General features: G+C 51.0%; 31 non-coding genes across 31 annotated transcripts; all 31 read left to right on the top strand.

Annotated features, from left to right (window-relative positions):
- Positions 1-281: 281 nt before the first annotated feature.
- Positions 282-400, top strand: LOC141036040 (5S ribosomal RNA). Its single transcript, XR_012197544.1, has one exon. It is a non-coding gene; the product is annotated as a 5S ribosomal RNA (ribosomal RNA).
- Positions 401-702: 302 nt separating this feature from the next.
- LOC141036039 (5S ribosomal RNA) lies at positions 703-821 on the top strand. Its single transcript, XR_012197543.1, has one exon. It is a non-coding gene; the product is annotated as a 5S ribosomal RNA (ribosomal RNA).
- A 302-nt stretch (positions 822-1123) lies between these two features.
- Positions 1124-1242, top strand: LOC141036038 (5S ribosomal RNA). The gene has a single exon (XR_012197542.1). It is a non-coding gene; the product is annotated as a 5S ribosomal RNA (ribosomal RNA).
- A 666-nt stretch (positions 1243-1908) lies between these two features.
- Positions 1909-2027, top strand: LOC141036037 (5S ribosomal RNA). Its single transcript, XR_012197541.1, has one exon. It is a non-coding gene; the product is annotated as a 5S ribosomal RNA (ribosomal RNA).
- A 302-nt stretch (positions 2028-2329) lies between these two features.
- Positions 2330-2448, top strand: LOC141036036 (5S ribosomal RNA). The gene has a single exon (XR_012197540.1). It is a non-coding gene; the product is annotated as a 5S ribosomal RNA (ribosomal RNA).
- Positions 2449-2750: 302 nt separating this feature from the next.
- Positions 2751-2869, top strand: LOC141036034 (5S ribosomal RNA). The gene has a single exon (XR_012197538.1). It is a non-coding gene; the product is annotated as a 5S ribosomal RNA (ribosomal RNA).
- Positions 2870-3171: 302 nt separating this feature from the next.
- LOC141036033 (5S ribosomal RNA) lies at positions 3172-3290 on the top strand. Its single transcript, XR_012197537.1, has one exon. It is a non-coding gene; the product is annotated as a 5S ribosomal RNA (ribosomal RNA).
- Positions 3291-3592: 302 nt separating this feature from the next.
- Positions 3593-3711, top strand: LOC141036032 (5S ribosomal RNA). Its single transcript, XR_012197536.1, has one exon. It is a non-coding gene; the product is annotated as a 5S ribosomal RNA (ribosomal RNA).
- Positions 3712-4013: 302 nt separating this feature from the next.
- LOC141036031 (5S ribosomal RNA) lies at positions 4014-4132 on the top strand. Its single transcript, XR_012197535.1, has one exon. It is a non-coding gene; the product is annotated as a 5S ribosomal RNA (ribosomal RNA).
- A 302-nt stretch (positions 4133-4434) lies between these two features.
- On the top strand, positions 4435-4553 carry LOC141036030 (5S ribosomal RNA). Its single transcript, XR_012197534.1, has one exon. It is a non-coding gene; the product is annotated as a 5S ribosomal RNA (ribosomal RNA).
- A 666-nt stretch (positions 4554-5219) lies between these two features.
- On the top strand, positions 5220-5338 carry LOC141036029 (5S ribosomal RNA). Its single transcript, XR_012197533.1, has one exon. It is a non-coding gene; the product is annotated as a 5S ribosomal RNA (ribosomal RNA).
- A 302-nt stretch (positions 5339-5640) lies between these two features.
- Positions 5641-5759, top strand: LOC141036028 (5S ribosomal RNA). Its single transcript, XR_012197532.1, has one exon. It is a non-coding gene; the product is annotated as a 5S ribosomal RNA (ribosomal RNA).
- A 302-nt stretch (positions 5760-6061) lies between these two features.
- Positions 6062-6180, top strand: LOC141036027 (5S ribosomal RNA). Its single transcript, XR_012197531.1, has one exon. It is a non-coding gene; the product is annotated as a 5S ribosomal RNA (ribosomal RNA).
- A 302-nt stretch (positions 6181-6482) lies between these two features.
- Positions 6483-6601, top strand: LOC141036026 (5S ribosomal RNA). Its single transcript, XR_012197530.1, has one exon. It is a non-coding gene; the product is annotated as a 5S ribosomal RNA (ribosomal RNA).
- A 302-nt stretch (positions 6602-6903) lies between these two features.
- LOC141036025 (5S ribosomal RNA) lies at positions 6904-7022 on the top strand. Its single transcript, XR_012197529.1, has one exon. It is a non-coding gene; the product is annotated as a 5S ribosomal RNA (ribosomal RNA).
- Positions 7023-7324: 302 nt separating this feature from the next.
- LOC141036023 (5S ribosomal RNA) lies at positions 7325-7443 on the top strand. The gene has a single exon (XR_012197527.1). It is a non-coding gene; the product is annotated as a 5S ribosomal RNA (ribosomal RNA).
- A 302-nt stretch (positions 7444-7745) lies between these two features.
- Positions 7746-7864, top strand: LOC141036022 (5S ribosomal RNA). Its single transcript, XR_012197526.1, has one exon. It is a non-coding gene; the product is annotated as a 5S ribosomal RNA (ribosomal RNA).
- Positions 7865-8166: 302 nt separating this feature from the next.
- LOC141036021 (5S ribosomal RNA) lies at positions 8167-8285 on the top strand. Its single transcript, XR_012197525.1, has one exon. It is a non-coding gene; the product is annotated as a 5S ribosomal RNA (ribosomal RNA).
- Positions 8286-8587: 302 nt separating this feature from the next.
- Positions 8588-8706, top strand: LOC141036020 (5S ribosomal RNA). Its single transcript, XR_012197524.1, has one exon. It is a non-coding gene; the product is annotated as a 5S ribosomal RNA (ribosomal RNA).
- Positions 8707-9008: 302 nt separating this feature from the next.
- Positions 9009-9127, top strand: LOC141036019 (5S ribosomal RNA). Its single transcript, XR_012197523.1, has one exon. It is a non-coding gene; the product is annotated as a 5S ribosomal RNA (ribosomal RNA).
- A 302-nt stretch (positions 9128-9429) lies between these two features.
- Positions 9430-9548, top strand: LOC141036326 (5S ribosomal RNA). The gene has a single exon (XR_012197827.1). It is a non-coding gene; the product is annotated as a 5S ribosomal RNA (ribosomal RNA).
- A 302-nt stretch (positions 9549-9850) lies between these two features.
- LOC141036325 (5S ribosomal RNA) lies at positions 9851-9969 on the top strand. Its single transcript, XR_012197826.1, has one exon. It is a non-coding gene; the product is annotated as a 5S ribosomal RNA (ribosomal RNA).
- A 302-nt stretch (positions 9970-10271) lies between these two features.
- LOC141036324 (5S ribosomal RNA) lies at positions 10272-10390 on the top strand. The gene has a single exon (XR_012197825.1). It is a non-coding gene; the product is annotated as a 5S ribosomal RNA (ribosomal RNA).
- A 302-nt stretch (positions 10391-10692) lies between these two features.
- LOC141036323 (5S ribosomal RNA) lies at positions 10693-10811 on the top strand. Its single transcript, XR_012197824.1, has one exon. It is a non-coding gene; the product is annotated as a 5S ribosomal RNA (ribosomal RNA).
- Positions 10812-11113: 302 nt separating this feature from the next.
- LOC141036322 (5S ribosomal RNA) lies at positions 11114-11232 on the top strand. Its single transcript, XR_012197823.1, has one exon. It is a non-coding gene; the product is annotated as a 5S ribosomal RNA (ribosomal RNA).
- Positions 11233-11534: 302 nt separating this feature from the next.
- On the top strand, positions 11535-11653 carry LOC141036319 (5S ribosomal RNA). Its single transcript, XR_012197821.1, has one exon. It is a non-coding gene; the product is annotated as a 5S ribosomal RNA (ribosomal RNA).
- Positions 11654-11955: 302 nt separating this feature from the next.
- On the top strand, positions 11956-12074 carry LOC141036318 (5S ribosomal RNA). The gene has a single exon (XR_012197820.1). It is a non-coding gene; the product is annotated as a 5S ribosomal RNA (ribosomal RNA).
- Positions 12075-12376: 302 nt separating this feature from the next.
- LOC141036317 (5S ribosomal RNA) lies at positions 12377-12495 on the top strand. The gene has a single exon (XR_012197819.1). It is a non-coding gene; the product is annotated as a 5S ribosomal RNA (ribosomal RNA).
- A 302-nt stretch (positions 12496-12797) lies between these two features.
- Positions 12798-12916, top strand: LOC141036316 (5S ribosomal RNA). The gene has a single exon (XR_012197818.1). It is a non-coding gene; the product is annotated as a 5S ribosomal RNA (ribosomal RNA).
- A 302-nt stretch (positions 12917-13218) lies between these two features.
- Positions 13219-13337, top strand: LOC141036315 (5S ribosomal RNA). Its single transcript, XR_012197817.1, has one exon. It is a non-coding gene; the product is annotated as a 5S ribosomal RNA (ribosomal RNA).
- Positions 13338-13639: 302 nt separating this feature from the next.
- LOC141036314 (5S ribosomal RNA) lies at positions 13640-13758 on the top strand. The gene has a single exon (XR_012197816.1). It is a non-coding gene; the product is annotated as a 5S ribosomal RNA (ribosomal RNA).
- The last annotated feature ends 226 nt before the right edge of the window (positions 13759-13984 follow it).

Raw genomic sequence — 13984 nt, 5'->3', positions numbered from 1 at the left:
GCGTGCAAAACAAAACGCACGAGCGCGACGTATGTTTAGCACGTTTTATTATTTTGCACGTTTACGGTAAGTTTTAGCTCGCTGCTCATTATTCACGCGTCTAGCGGCGGCAAGCGTGTTCTGAAAGGGGTCGAAACCATGGTAAATAGGCACTGGTGCGGTTGAACCGTGGTAAAACTCGTCTCCGTAGTTGAGCGGGAGCGGCCAAAGGAATGTGCAATCGTGTGTGTAGTGGAGCTGGGAGGGGCAAGCATAAGGGACGAAGACGGGGGTAACATGTCGGATGCGATCATACCAGCACTAAAGCACCGGATCCCATCAGAACTCCGAAGTTAAGCGTGCTTGGGCGAGAGTAGTACTAGGATGGGTGACCTCCTGGGAAGTCCTCGTGTTGCATTCCCTTTTTAATTTGTTTTGCACCGCGTGCAAAACAAAACGCACGAGCGCGACGTATGTTTAGCACGTTTTATTATTTTGCACGTTTACGGTAAGTTTTAGCTCGCTGCTCATTATTCACGCGTCTAGCGGCGGCAAGCGTGTTCTGAAAGGGGTCGAAACCATGGTAAATAGGCACTGGTGCGGTTGAACCGTGGTAAAACTCGTCTCCGTAGTTGAGCGGGAGCGGCCAAAGGAATGTGCAATCGTGTGTGTAGTGGAGCTGGGAGGGGCAAGCATAAGGGACGAAGACGGGGGTAACATGTCGGATGCGATCATACCAGCACTAAAGCACCGGATCCCATCAGAACTCCGAAGTTAAGCGTGCTTGGGCGAGAGTAGTACTAGGATGGGTGACCTCCTGGGAAGTCCTCGTGTTGCATTCCCTTTTTAATTTGTTTTGCACCGCGTGCAAAACAAAACGCACGAGCGCGACGTATGTTTAGCACGTTTTATTATTTTGCACGTTTACGGTAAGTTTTAGCTCGCTGCTCATTATTCACGCGTCTAGCGGCGGCAAGCGTGTTCTGAAAGGGGTCGAAACCATGGTAAATAGGCACTGGTGCGGTTGAACCGTGGTAAAACTCGTCTCCGTAGTTGAGCGGGAGCGGCCAAAGGAATGTGCAATCGTGTGTGTAGTGGAGCTGGGAGGGGCAAGCATAAGGGACGAAGACGGGGGTAACATGTCGGATGCGATCATACCAGCACTAAAGCACCGGATCCCATCAGAACTCCGAAGTTAAGCGTGCTTGGGCGAGAGTAGTACTAGGATGGGTGACCTCCTGGGAAGTCCTCGTGTTGCATTCCCTTTTTAATTTGTTTTGCACCGCGTGCAAAACAAAACGCACGAGCGCGACGTATGTTTAGCACGTTTTATTATTTTGCACGTTTACGGTAAGTTTTAGCTCGCTGCTCATTATTCACGCGTCTAGCGGCGGCAAGCGTGTTCTGAAAGGGGTCGAAACCATGGTAAATAGGCACTGGTGCGGTTGAACCGTGGTAAAACTCGTCTCCGTAGTTGAGCGGGAGCGGCCAAAGGAATGTGCAATCGTGTGTGTAGTGGAGCTGGGAGGGGCAAGCATAAGGGACGAAGACGGGGGTAACATGTCGGATGCGATCATACCAGCACTAAAGCACCGGATCCCATCAGAACTCCGAAGTTAAGCGTTCCCTTTTTAATTTGTTTTGCACCGCGTGCAAAACAAAACGCACGAGCGCGACGTATGTTTAGCACGTTTTATTATTTTGCACGTTTACGGTAAGTTTTAGCTCGCTGCTCATTATTCACGCGTCTAGCGGCGGCAAGCGTGTTCTGAAAGGGGTCGAAACCATGGTAAATAGGCACTGGTGCGGTTGAACCGTGGTAAAACTCGTCTCCGTAGTTGAGCGGGAGCGGCCAAAGGAATGTGCAATCGTGTGTGTAGTGGAGCTGGGAGGGGCAAGCATAAGGGACGAAGACGGGGGTAACATGTCGGATGCGATCATACCAGCACTAAAGCACCGGATCCCATCAGAACTCCGAAGTTAAGCGTGCTTGGGCGAGAGTAGTACTAGGATGGGTGACCTCCTGGGAAGTCCTCGTGTTGCATTCCCTTTTTAATTTGTTTTGCACCGCGTGCAAAACAAAACGCACGAGCGCGACGTATGTTTAGCACGTTTTATTATTTTGCACGTTTACGGTAAGTTTTAGCTCGCTGCTCATTATTCACGCGTCTAGCGGCGGCAAGCGTGTTCTGAAAGGGGTCGAAACCATGGTAAATAGGCACTGGTGCGGTTGAACCGTGGTAAAACTCGTCTCCGTAGTTGAGCGGGAGCGGCCAAAGGAATGTGCAATCGTGTGTGTAGTGGAGCTGGGAGGGGCAAGCATAAGGGACGAAGACGGGGGTAACATGTCGGATGCGATCATACCAGCACTAAAGCACCGGATCCCATCAGAACTCCGAAGTTAAGCGTGCTTGGGCGAGAGTAGTACTAGGATGGGTGACCTCCTGGGAAGTCCTCGTGTTGCATTCCCTTTTTAATTTGTTTTGCACCGCGTGCAAAACAAAACGCACGAGCGCGACGTATGTTTAGCACGTTTTATTATTTTGCACGTTTACGGTAAGTTTTAGCTCGCTGCTCATTATTCACGCGTCTAGCGGCGGCAAGCGTGTTCTGAAAGGGGTCGAAACCATGGTAAATAGGCACTGGTGCGGTTGAACCGTGGTAAAACTCGTCTCCGTAGTTGAGCGGGAGCGGCCAAAGGAATGTGCAATCGTGTGTGTAGTGGAGCTGGGAGGGGCAAGCATAAGGGACGAAGACGGGGGTAACATGTCGGATGCGATCATACCAGCACTAAAGCACCGGATCCCATCAGAACTCCGAAGTTAAGCGTGCTTGGGCGAGAGTAGTACTAGGATGGGTGACCTCCTGGGAAGTCCTCGTGTTGCATTCCCTTTTTAATTTGTTTTGCACCGCGTGCAAAACAAAACGCACGAGCGCGACGTATGTTTAGCACGTTTTATTATTTTGCACGTTTACGGTAAGTTTTAGCTCGCTGCTCATTATTCACGCGTCTAGCGGCGGCAAGCGTGTTCTGAAAGGGGTCGAAACCATGGTAAATAGGCACTGGTGCGGTTGAACCGTGGTAAAACTCGTCTCCGTAGTTGAGCGGGAGCGGCCAAAGGAATGTGCAATCGTGTGTGTAGTGGAGCTGGGAGGGGCAAGCATAAGGGACGAAGACGGGGGTAACATGTCGGATGCGATCATACCAGCACTAAAGCACCGGATCCCATCAGAACTCCGAAGTTAAGCGTGCTTGGGCGAGAGTAGTACTAGGATGGGTGACCTCCTGGGAAGTCCTCGTGTTGCATTCCCTTTTTAATTTGTTTTGCACCGCGTGCAAAACAAAACGCACGAGCGCGACGTATGTTTAGCATGTTTTATTATTTTGCACGTTTACGGTAAGTTTTAGCTCGCTGCTCATTATTCACGCGTCTAGCGGCGGCAAGCGTGTTCTGAAAGGGGTCGAAACCATGGTAAATAGGCACTGGTGCGGTTGAACCGTGGTAAAACTCGTCTCCGTAGTTGAGCGGGAGCGGCCAAAGGAATGTGCAATCGTGTGTGTAGTGGAGCTGGGAGGGGCAAGCATAAGGGACGAAGACGGGGGTAACATGTCGGATGCGATCATACCAGCACTAAAGCACCGGATCCCATCAGAACTCCGAAGTTAAGCGTGCTTGGGCGAGAGTAGTACTAGGATGGGTGACCTCCTGGGAAGTCCTCGTGTTGCATTCCCTTTTTAATTTGTTTTGCACCGCGTGCAAAACAAAACGCACGAGCGCGACGTATGTTTAGCACGTTTTATTATTTTGCACGTTTACGGTAAGTTTTAGCTCGCTGCTCATTATTCACGCGTCTAGCGGCGGCAAGCGTGTTCTGAAAGGGGTCGAAACCATGGTAAATAGGCACTGGTGCGGTTGAACCGTGGTAAAACTCGTCTCCGTAGTTGAGCGGGAGCGGCCAAAGGAATGTGCAATCGTGTGTGTAGTGGAGCTGGGAGGGGCAAGCATAAGGGACGAAGACGGGGGTAACATGTCGGATGCGATCATACCAGCACTAAAGCACCGGATCCCATCAGAACTCCGAAGTTAAGCGTGCTTGGGCGAGAGTAGTACTAGGATGGGTGACCTCCTGGGAAGTCCTCGTGTTGCATTCCCTTTTTAATTTGTTTTGCACCGCGTGCAAAACAAAACGCACGAGCGCGACGTATGTTTAGCACGTTTTATTATTTTGCACGTTTACGGTAAGTTTTAGCTCGCTGCTCATTATTCACGCGTCTAGCGGCGGCAAGCGTGTTCTGAAAGGGGTCGAAACCATGGTAAATAGGCACTGGTGCGGTTGAACCGTGGTAAAACTCGTCTCCGTAGTTGAGCGGGAGCGGCCAAAGGAATGTGCAATCGTGTGTGTAGTGGAGCTGGGAGGGGCAAGCATAAGGGACGAAGACGGGGGTAACATGTCGGATGCGATCATACCAGCACTAAAGCACCGGATCCCATCAGAACTCCGAAGTTAAGCGTGCTTGGGCGAGAGTAGTACTAGGATGGGTGACCTCCTGGGAAGTCCTCGTGTTGCATTCCCTTTTTAATTTGTTTTGCACCGCGTGCAAAACAAAACGCACGAGCGCGACGTATGTTTAGCACGTTTTATTATTTTGCACGTTTACGGTAAGTTTTAGCTCGCTGCTCATTATTCACGCGTCTAGCGGCGGCAAGCGTGTTCTGAAAGGGGTCGAAACCATGGTAAATAGGCACTGGTGCGGTTGAACCGTGGTAAAACTCGTCTCCGTAGTTGAGCGGGAGCGGCCAAAGGAATGTGCAATCGTGTGTGTAGTGGAGCTGGGAGGGGCAAGCATAAGGGACGAAGACGGGGGTAACATGTCGGATGCGATCATACCAGCACTAAAGCACCGGATCCCATCAGAACTCCGAAGTTAAGCGTTCCCTTTTTAATTTGTTTTGCACCGCGTGCAAAACAAAACGCACGAGCGCGACGTATGTTTAGCACGTTTTATTATTTTGCACGTTTACGGTAAGTTTTAGCTCGCTGCTCATTATTCACGCGTCTAGCGGCGGCAAGCGTGTTCTGAAAGGGGTCGAAACCATGGTAAATAGGCACTGGTGCGGTTGAACCGTGGTAAAACTCGTCTCCGTAGTTGAGCGGGAGCGGCCAAAGGAATGTGCAATCGTGTGTGTAGTGGAGCTGGGAGGGGCAAGCATAAGGGACGAAGACGGGGGTAACATGTCGGATGCGATCATACCAGCACTAAAGCACCGGATCCCATCAGAACTCCGAAGTTAAGCGTGCTTGGGCGAGAGTAGTACTAGGATGGGTGACCTCCTGGGAAGTCCTCGTGTTGCATTCCCTTTTTAATTTGTTTTGCACCGCGTGCAAAACAAAACGCACGAGCGCGACGTATGTTTAGCACGTTTTATTATTTTGCACGTTTACGGTAAGTTTTAGCTCGCTGCTCATTATTCACGCGTCTAGCGGCGGCAAGCGTGTTCTGAAAGGGGTCGAAACCATGGTAAATAGGCACTGGTGCGGTTGAACCGTGGTAAAACTCGTCTCCGTAGTTGAGCGGGAGCGGCCAAAGGAATGTGCAATCGTGTGTGTAGTGGAGCTGGGAGGGGCAAGCATAAGGGACGAAGACGGGGGTAACATGTCGGATGCGATCATACCAGCACTAAAGCACCGGATCCCATCAGAACTCCGAAGTTAAGCGTGCTTGGGCGAGAGTAGTACTAGGATGGGTGACCTCCTGGGAAGTCCTCGTGTTGCATTCCCTTTTTAATTTGTTTTGCACCGCGTGCAAAACAAAACGCACGAGCGCGACGTATGTTTAGCACGTTTTATTATTTTGCACGTTTACGGTAAGTTTTAGCTCGCTGCTCATTATTCACGCGTCTAGCGGCGGCAAGCGTGTTCTGAAAGGGGTCGAAACCATGGTAAATAGGCACTGGTGCGGTTGAACCGTGGTAAAACTCGTCTCCGTAGTTGAGCGGGAGCGGCCAAAGGAATGTGCAATCGTGTGTGTAGTGGAGCTGGGAGGGGCAAGCATAAGGGACGAAGACGGGGGTAACATGTCGGATGCGATCATACCAGCACTAAAGCACCGGATCCCATCAGAACTCCGAAGTTAAGCGTGCTTGGGCGAGAGTAGTACTAGGATGGGTGACCTCCTGGGAAGTCCTCGTGTTGCATTCCCTTTTTAATTTGTTTTGCACCGCGTGCAAAACAAAACGCACGAGCGCGACGTATGTTTAGCACGTTTTATTATTTTGCACGTTTACGGTAAGTTTTAGCTCGCTGCTCATTATTCACGCGTCTAGCGGCGGCAAGCGTGTTCTGAAAGGGGTCGAAACCATGGTAAATAGGCACTGGTGCGGTTGAACCGTGGTAAAACTCGTCTCCGTAGTTGAGCGGGAGCGGCCAAAGGAATGTGCAATCGTGTGTGTAGTGGAGCTGGGAGGGGCAAGCATAAGGGACGAAGACGGGGGTAACATGTCGGATGCGATCATACCAGCACTAAAGCACCGGATCCCATCAGAACTCCGAAGTTAAGCGTGCTTGGGCGAGAGTAGTACTAGGATGGGTGACCTCCTGGGAAGTCCTCGTGTTGCATTCCCTTTTTAATTTGTTTTGCACCGCGTGCAAAACAAAACGCACGAGCGCGACGTATGTTTAGCACGTTTTATTATTTTGCACGTTTACGGTAAGTTTTAGCTCGCTGCTCATTATTCACGCGTCTAGCGGCGGCAAGCGTGTTCTGAAAGGGGTCGAAACCATGGTAAATAGGCACTGGTGCGGTTGAACCGTGGTAAAACTCGTCTCCGTAGTTGAGCGGGAGCGGCCAAAGGAATGTGCAATCGTGTGTGTAGTGGAGCTGGGAGGGGCAAGCATAAGGGACGAAGACGGGGGTAACATGTCGGATGCGATCATACCAGCACTAAAGCACCGGATCCCATCAGAACTCCGAAGTTAAGCGTGCTTGGGCGAGAGTAGTACTAGGATGGGTGACCTCCTGGGAAGTCCTCGTGTTGCATTCCCTTTTTAATTTGTTTTGCACCGCGTGCAAAACAAAACGCACGAGCGCGACGTATGTTTAGCACGTTTTATTATTTTGCACGTTTACGGTAAGTTTTAGCTCGCTGCTCATTATTCACGCGTCTAGCGGCGGCAAGCGTGTTCTGAAAGGGGTCGAAACCATGGTAAATAGGCACTGGTGCGGTTGAACCGTGGTAAAACTCGTCTCCGTAGTTGAGCGGGAGCGGCCAAAGGAATGTGCAATCGTGTGTGTAGTGGAGCTGGGAGGGGCAAGCATAAGGGACGAAGACGGGGGTAACATGTCGGATGCGATCATACCAGCACTAAAGCACCGGATCCCATCAGAACTCCGAAGTTAAGCGTGCTTGGGCGAGAGTAGTACTAGGATGGGTGACCTCCTGGGAAGTCCTCGTGTTGCATTCCCTTTTTAATTTGTTTTGCACCGCGTGCAAAACAAAACGCACGAGCGCGACGTATGTTTAGCACGTTTTATTATTTTGCACGTTTACGGTAAGTTTTAGCTCGCTGCTCATTATTCACGCGTCTAGCGGCGGCAAGCGTGTTCTGAAAGGGGTCGAAACCATGGTAAATAGGCACTGGTGCGGTTGAACCGTGGTAAAACTCGTCTCCGTAGTTGAGCGGGAGCGGCCAAAGGAATGTGCAATCGTGTGTGTAGTGGAGCTGGGAGGGGCAAGCATAAGGGACGAAGACGGGGGTAACATGTCGGATGCGATCATACCAGCACTAAAGCACCGGATCCCATCAGAACTCCGAAGTTAAGCGTGCTTGGGCGAGAGTAGTACTAGGATGGGTGACCTCCTGGGAAGTCCTCGTGTTGCATTCCCTTTTTAATTTGTTTTGCACCGCGTGCAAAACAAAACGCACGAGCGCGACGTATGTTTAGCACGTTTTATTATTTTGCACGTTTACGGTAAGTTTTAGCTCGCTGCTCATTATTCACGCGTCTAGCGGCGGCAAGCGTGTTCTGAAAGGGGTCGAAACCATGGTAAATAGGCACTGGTGCGGTTGAACCGTGGTAAAACTCGTCTCCGTAGTTGAGCGGGAGCGGCCAAAGGAATGTGCAATCGTGTGTGTAGTGGAGCTGGGAGGGGCAAGCATAAGGGACGAAGACGGGGGTAACATGTCGGATGCGATCATACCAGCACTAAAGCACCGGATCCCATCAGAACTCCGAAGTTAAGCGTGCTTGGGCGAGAGTAGTACTAGGATGGGTGACCTCCTGGGAAGTCCTCGTGTTGCATTCCCTTTTTAATTTGTTTTGCACCGCGTGCAAAACAAAACGCACGAGCGCGACGTATGTTTAGCACGTTTTATTATTTTGCACGTTTACGGTAAGTTTTAGCTCGCTGCTCATTATTCACGCGTCTAGCGGCGGCAAGCGTGTTCTGAAAGGGGTCGAAACCATGGTAAATAGGCACTGGTGCGGTTGAACCGTGGTAAAACTCGTCTCCGTAGTTGAGCGGGAGCGGCCAAAGGAATGTGCAATCGTGTGTGTAGTGGAGCTGGGAGGGGCAAGCATAAGGGACGAAGACGGGGGTAACATGTCGGATGCGATCATACCAGCACTAAAGCACCGGATCCCATCAGAACTCCGAAGTTAAGCGTGCTTGGGCGAGAGTAGTACTAGGATGGGTGACCTCCTGGGAAGTCCTCGTGTTGCATTCCCTTTTTAATTTGTTTTGCACCGCGTGCAAAACAAAACGCACGAGCGCGACGTATGTTTAGCACGTTTTATTATTTTGCACGTTTACGGTAAGTTTTAGCTCGCTGCTCATTATTCACGCGTCTAGCGGCGGCAAGCGTGTTCTGAAAGGGGTCGAAACCATGGTAAATAGGCACTGGTGCGGTTGAACCGTGGTAAAACTCGTCTCCGTAGTTGAGCGGGAGCGGCCAAAGGAATGTGCAATCGTGTGTGTAGTGGAGCTGGGAGGGGCAAGCATAAGGGACGAAGACGGGGGTAACATGTCGGATGCGATCATACCAGCACTAAAGCACCGGATCCCATCAGAACTCCGAAGTTAAGCGTGCTTGGGCGAGAGTAGTACTAGGATGGGTGACCTCCTGGGAAGTCCTCGTGTTGCATTCCCTTTTTAATTTGTTTTGCACCGCGTGCAAAACAAAACGCACGAGCGCGACGTATGTTTAGCACGTTTTATTATTTTGCACGTTTACGGTAAGTTTTAGCTCGCTGCTCATTATTCACGCGTCTAGCGGCGGCAAGCGTGTTCTGAAAGGGGTCGAAACCATGGTAAATAGGCACTGGTGCGGTTGAACCGTGGTAAAACTCGTCTCCGTAGTTGAGCGGGAGCGGCCAAAGGAATGTGCAATCGTGTGTGTAGTGGAGCTGGGAGGGGCAAGCATAAGGGACGAAGACGGGGGTAACATGTCGGATGCGATCATACCAGCACTAAAGCACCGGATCCCATCAGAACTCCGAAGTTAAGCGTGCTTGGGCGAGAGTAGTACTAGGATGGGTGACCTCCTGGGAAGTCCTCGTGTTGCATTCCCTTTTTAATTTGTTTTGCACCGCGTGCAAAACAAAACGCACGAGCGCGACGTATGTTTAGCACGTTTTATTATTTTGCACGTTTACGGTAAGTTTTAGCTCGCTGCTCATTATTCACGCGTCTAGCGGCGGCAAGCGTGTTCTGAAAGGGGTCGAAACCATGGTAAATAGGCACTGGTGCGGTTGAACCGTGGTAAAACTCGTCTCCGTAGTTGAGCGGGAGCGGCCAAAGGAATGTGCAATCGTGTGTGTAGTGGAGCTGGGAGGGGCAAGCATAAGGGACGAAGACGGGGGTAACATGTCGGATGCGATCATACCAGCACTAAAGCACCGGATCCCATCAGAACTCCGAAGTTAAGCGTGCTTGGGCGAGAGTAGTACTAGGATGGGTGACCTCCTGGGAAGTCCTCGTGTTGCATTCCCTTTTTAATTTGTTTTGCACCGCGTGCAAAACAAAACGCACGAGCGCGACGTATGTTTAGCACGTTTTATTATTTTGCACGTTTACGGTAAGTTTTAGCTCGCTGCTCATTATTCACGCGTCTAGCGGCGGCAAGCGTGTTCTGAAAGGGGTCGAAACCATGGTAAATAGGCACTGGTGCGGTTGAACCGTGGTAAAACTCGTCTCCGTAGTTGAGCGGGAGCGGCCAAAGGAATGTGCAATCGTGTGTGTAGTGGAGCTGGGAGGGGCAAGCATAAGGGACGAAGACGGGGGTAACATGTCGGATGCGATCATACCAGCACTAAAGCACCGGATCCCATCAGAACTCCGAAGTTAAGCGTGCTTGGGCGAGAGTAGTACTAGGATGGGTGACCTCCTGGGAAGTCCTCGTGTTGCATTCCCTTTTTAATTTGTTTTGCACCGCGTGCAAAACAAAACGCACGAGCGCGACGTATGTTTAGCACGTTTTATTATTTTGCACGTTTACGGTAAGTTTTAGCTCGCTGCTCATTATTCACGCGTCTAGCGGCGGCAAGCGTGTTCTGAAAGGGGTCGAAACCATGGTAAATAGGCACTGGTGCGGTTGAACCGTGGTAAAACTCGTCTCCGTAGTTGAGCGGGAGCGGCCAAAGGAATGTGCAATCGTGTGTGTAGTGGAGCTGGGAGGGGCAAGCATAAGGGACGAAGACGGGGGTAACATGTCGGATGCGATCATACCAGCACTAAAGCACCGGATCCCATCAGAACTCCGAAGTTAAGCGTGCTTGGGCGAGAGTAGTACTAGGATGGGTGACCTCCTGGGAAGTCCTCGTGTTGCATTCCCTTTTTAATTTGTTTTGCACCGCGTGCAAAACAAAACGCACGAGCGCGACGTATGTTTAGCACGTTTTATTATTTTGCACGTTTACGGTAAGTTTTAGCTCGCTGCTCATTATTCACGCGTCTAGCGGCGGCAAGCGTGTTCTGAAAGGGGTCGAAACCATGGTAAATAGGCACTGGTGCGGTTGAACCGTGGTAAAACTCGTCTCCGTAGTTGAGCGGGAGCGGCCAAAGGAATGTGCAATCGTGTGTGTAGTGGAGCTGGGAGGGGCAAGCATAAGGGACGAAGACGGGGGTAACATGTCGGATGCGATCATACCAGCACTAAAGCACCGGATCCCATCAGAACTCCGAAGTTAAGCGTGCTTGGGCGAGAGTAGTACTAGGATGGGTGACCTCCTGGGAAGTCCTCGTGTTGCATTCCCTTTTTAATTTGTTTTGCACCGCGTGCAAAACAAAACGCACGAGCGCGACGTATGTTTAGCACGTTTTATTATTTTGCACGTTTACGGTAAGTTTTAGCTCGCTGCTCATTATTCACGCGTCTAGCGGCGGCAAGCGTGTTCTGAAAGGGGTCGAAACCATGGTAAATAGGCACTGGTGCGGTTGAACCGTGGTAAAACTCGTCTCCGTAGTTGAGCGGGAGCGGCCAAAGGAATGTGCAATCGTGTGTGTAGTGGAGCTGGGAGGGGCAAGCATAAGGGACGAAGACGGGGGTAACATGTCGGATGCGATCATACCAGCACTAAAGCACCGGATCCCATCAGAACTCCGAAGTTAAGCGTGCTTGGGCGAGAGTAGTACTAGGATGGGTGACCTCCTGGGAAGTCCTCGTGTTGCATTCCCTTTTTAATTTGTTTTGCACCGCGTGCAAAACAAAACGCACGAGCGCGACGTATGTTTAGCACGTTTTATTATTTTGCACGTTTACGGTAAGTTTTAGCTCGCTGCTCATTATTCACGCGTCTAGCGGCGGCAAGCGTGTTCTGAAAGGGGTCGAAACCATGGTAAATAGGCACTGGTGCGGTTGAACCGTGGTAAAACTCGTCTCCGTAGTTGAGCGGGAGCGGCCAAAGGAATGTGCAATCGTGTGTGTAGTGGAGCTGGGAGGGGCAAGCATAAGGGACGAAGACGGGGGTAACATGTCGGATGCGATCATACCAGCACTAAAGCACCGGATCCCATCAGAACTCCGAAGTTAAGCGTGCTTGGGCGAGAGTAGTACTAGGATGGGTGACCTCCTGGGAAGTCCTCGTGTTGCATTCCCTTTTTAATTTGTTTTGCACCGCGTGCAAAACAAAACGCACGAGCGCGACGTATGTTTAGCACGTTTTATTATTTTGCACGTTTACGGTAAGTTTTAGCTCGCTGCTCATTATTCACGCGTCTAGCGGCGGCAAGCGTGTTCTGAAAGGGGTCGAAACCATGGTAAATAGGCACTGGTGCGGTTGAACCGTGGTAAAACTCGTCTCCGTAGTTGAGCGGGAGCGGCCAAAGGAATGTGCAATCGTGTGTGTAGTGGAGCTGGGAGGGGCAAGCATAAGGGACGAAGACGGGGGTAACATGTCGGATGCGATCATACCAGCACTAAAGCACCGGATCCCATCAGAACTCCGAAGTTAAGCGTGCTTGGGCGAGAGTAGTACTAGGATGGGTGACCTCCTGGGAAGTCCTCGTGTTGCATTCCTTTTTTAATTTGTTTTGCACCGCGTGCAAAACAAAACGCACGAGCGCGACGTATGTTTAGCACGTTTTATTATTTTGCACGTTTACGGTAAGTTTTAGCTCGCTGCTCATTATTCACGCGTCTAGCGGCGGCAAGCGTGTTCTGAAAGGGGTCGAAACCATGGTAAATAGGCACTGGTGCGGTTGAACCGTGGTAAAACTCGTCTCCGTAGTTGAGCGGGAGCGGCCAAAGGAATGTGCAATCGTGTGTGTAGTGGAGCTGGGAGGGGCAAGCATAAGGGACGAAGACGGGGGTAACATGTCGGATGCGATCATACCAGCACTAAAGCACCGGATCCCATCAGAACTCCGAAGTTAAGCGTGCTTGGGCGAGAGTAGTACTAGGATGGGTGACCTCCTGGGAAGTCCTCGTGTTGCATTCCCTTTTTAATTTGTTTTGCACCGCGTGTAAAACAAAACGCACGAGCGCGACGTATGTTTAGCACGTTTTATTATTTTGCACGTTTACGGTAAGTTTTAGCTCGCTGCTCATTATTCACGCGTCTAGCGGCGGCAAGCGTGTTCTGAAAGGGGTCGAAACCATGGTAAATAGGCACTGGTGCGGTTGAACCGTGGTAAAACTCGTCTCCGTAGTTGAGCGGGAGCGGCCAAAGGAATGTGCAATCGTGTGTGTAGTGGAGCTGGGAGGGGCAAGCATAAGGGACGAAGACGGGGGTAACATGTCGGATGCGATCATACCAGCACTAAAGCACCGGATCCCATCAGAACTCCGAAGTTAAGCGTGCTTGGGCGAGAGTAGTACTAGGATGGGTGACCTCCTGGGAAGTCCTCGTGTTGCATTCCCTTTTTAATTTGTTTTGCACCGCGTGCAAAACAAAACGCACGAGCGCGACGTATGTTTAGCACGTTTTATTATTTTGCACGTTTACGGTAAGTTTTAGCTCGCTGCTCATTATTCACGCGTCTAGCGGCGGCAAGCGTGTTCTGAAAGGGGTCGAAACCATGGTAAATAGGCACTGGTGCGGTTGAACCGTGGTAAAACTCGTCTCCGTAGTTGAGCGGGAGCGGCCAAAGGAATGTGCAATCGTGTGTGTAGTGGAGCTGGGAGGGGCAAGCATAAGGGACGAAGACGGGGGTAACATGTCGGATGCGATCATACCAGCACTAAAGCACCGGATCCCATCAGAACTCCGAAGTTAAGCGTGCTTGGGCGAGAGTAGTACTAGGATGGGTGACCTCCTGGGAAGTCCTCGTGTTGCATTCCCTTTTTAATTTGTTTTGCACCGCGTGCAAAACAAAACGCACGAGCGCGACGTATGTTTAGCACGTTTTATTATTTTGCACGTTTACGGTAAGTTTTAGCTCGCTGCTCATTATTCACGCGTCTAGCGGCGGCAAGCGTGTTCTGAAAGGGGTCGAAACCATGGTAAATAGGCACTGGTGCGGTTGAACCGTGGTAAAACTCGTCTCCGTAGTTGAGCGGGAGCGGC

This window comes from Aegilops tauschii, unplaced genomic scaffold, assembly GCF_002575655.3.
Source record: "Aegilops tauschii subsp. strangulata cultivar AL8/78 unplaced genomic scaffold, Aet v6.0 ptg000969l_obj, whole genome shotgun sequence".
Classification (NCBI taxonomy): Eukaryota; Viridiplantae; Streptophyta; class Magnoliopsida; order Poales; family Poaceae; genus Aegilops; species Aegilops tauschii.
This window is presented reverse-complemented; position numbering and strand designations above follow the sequence as displayed.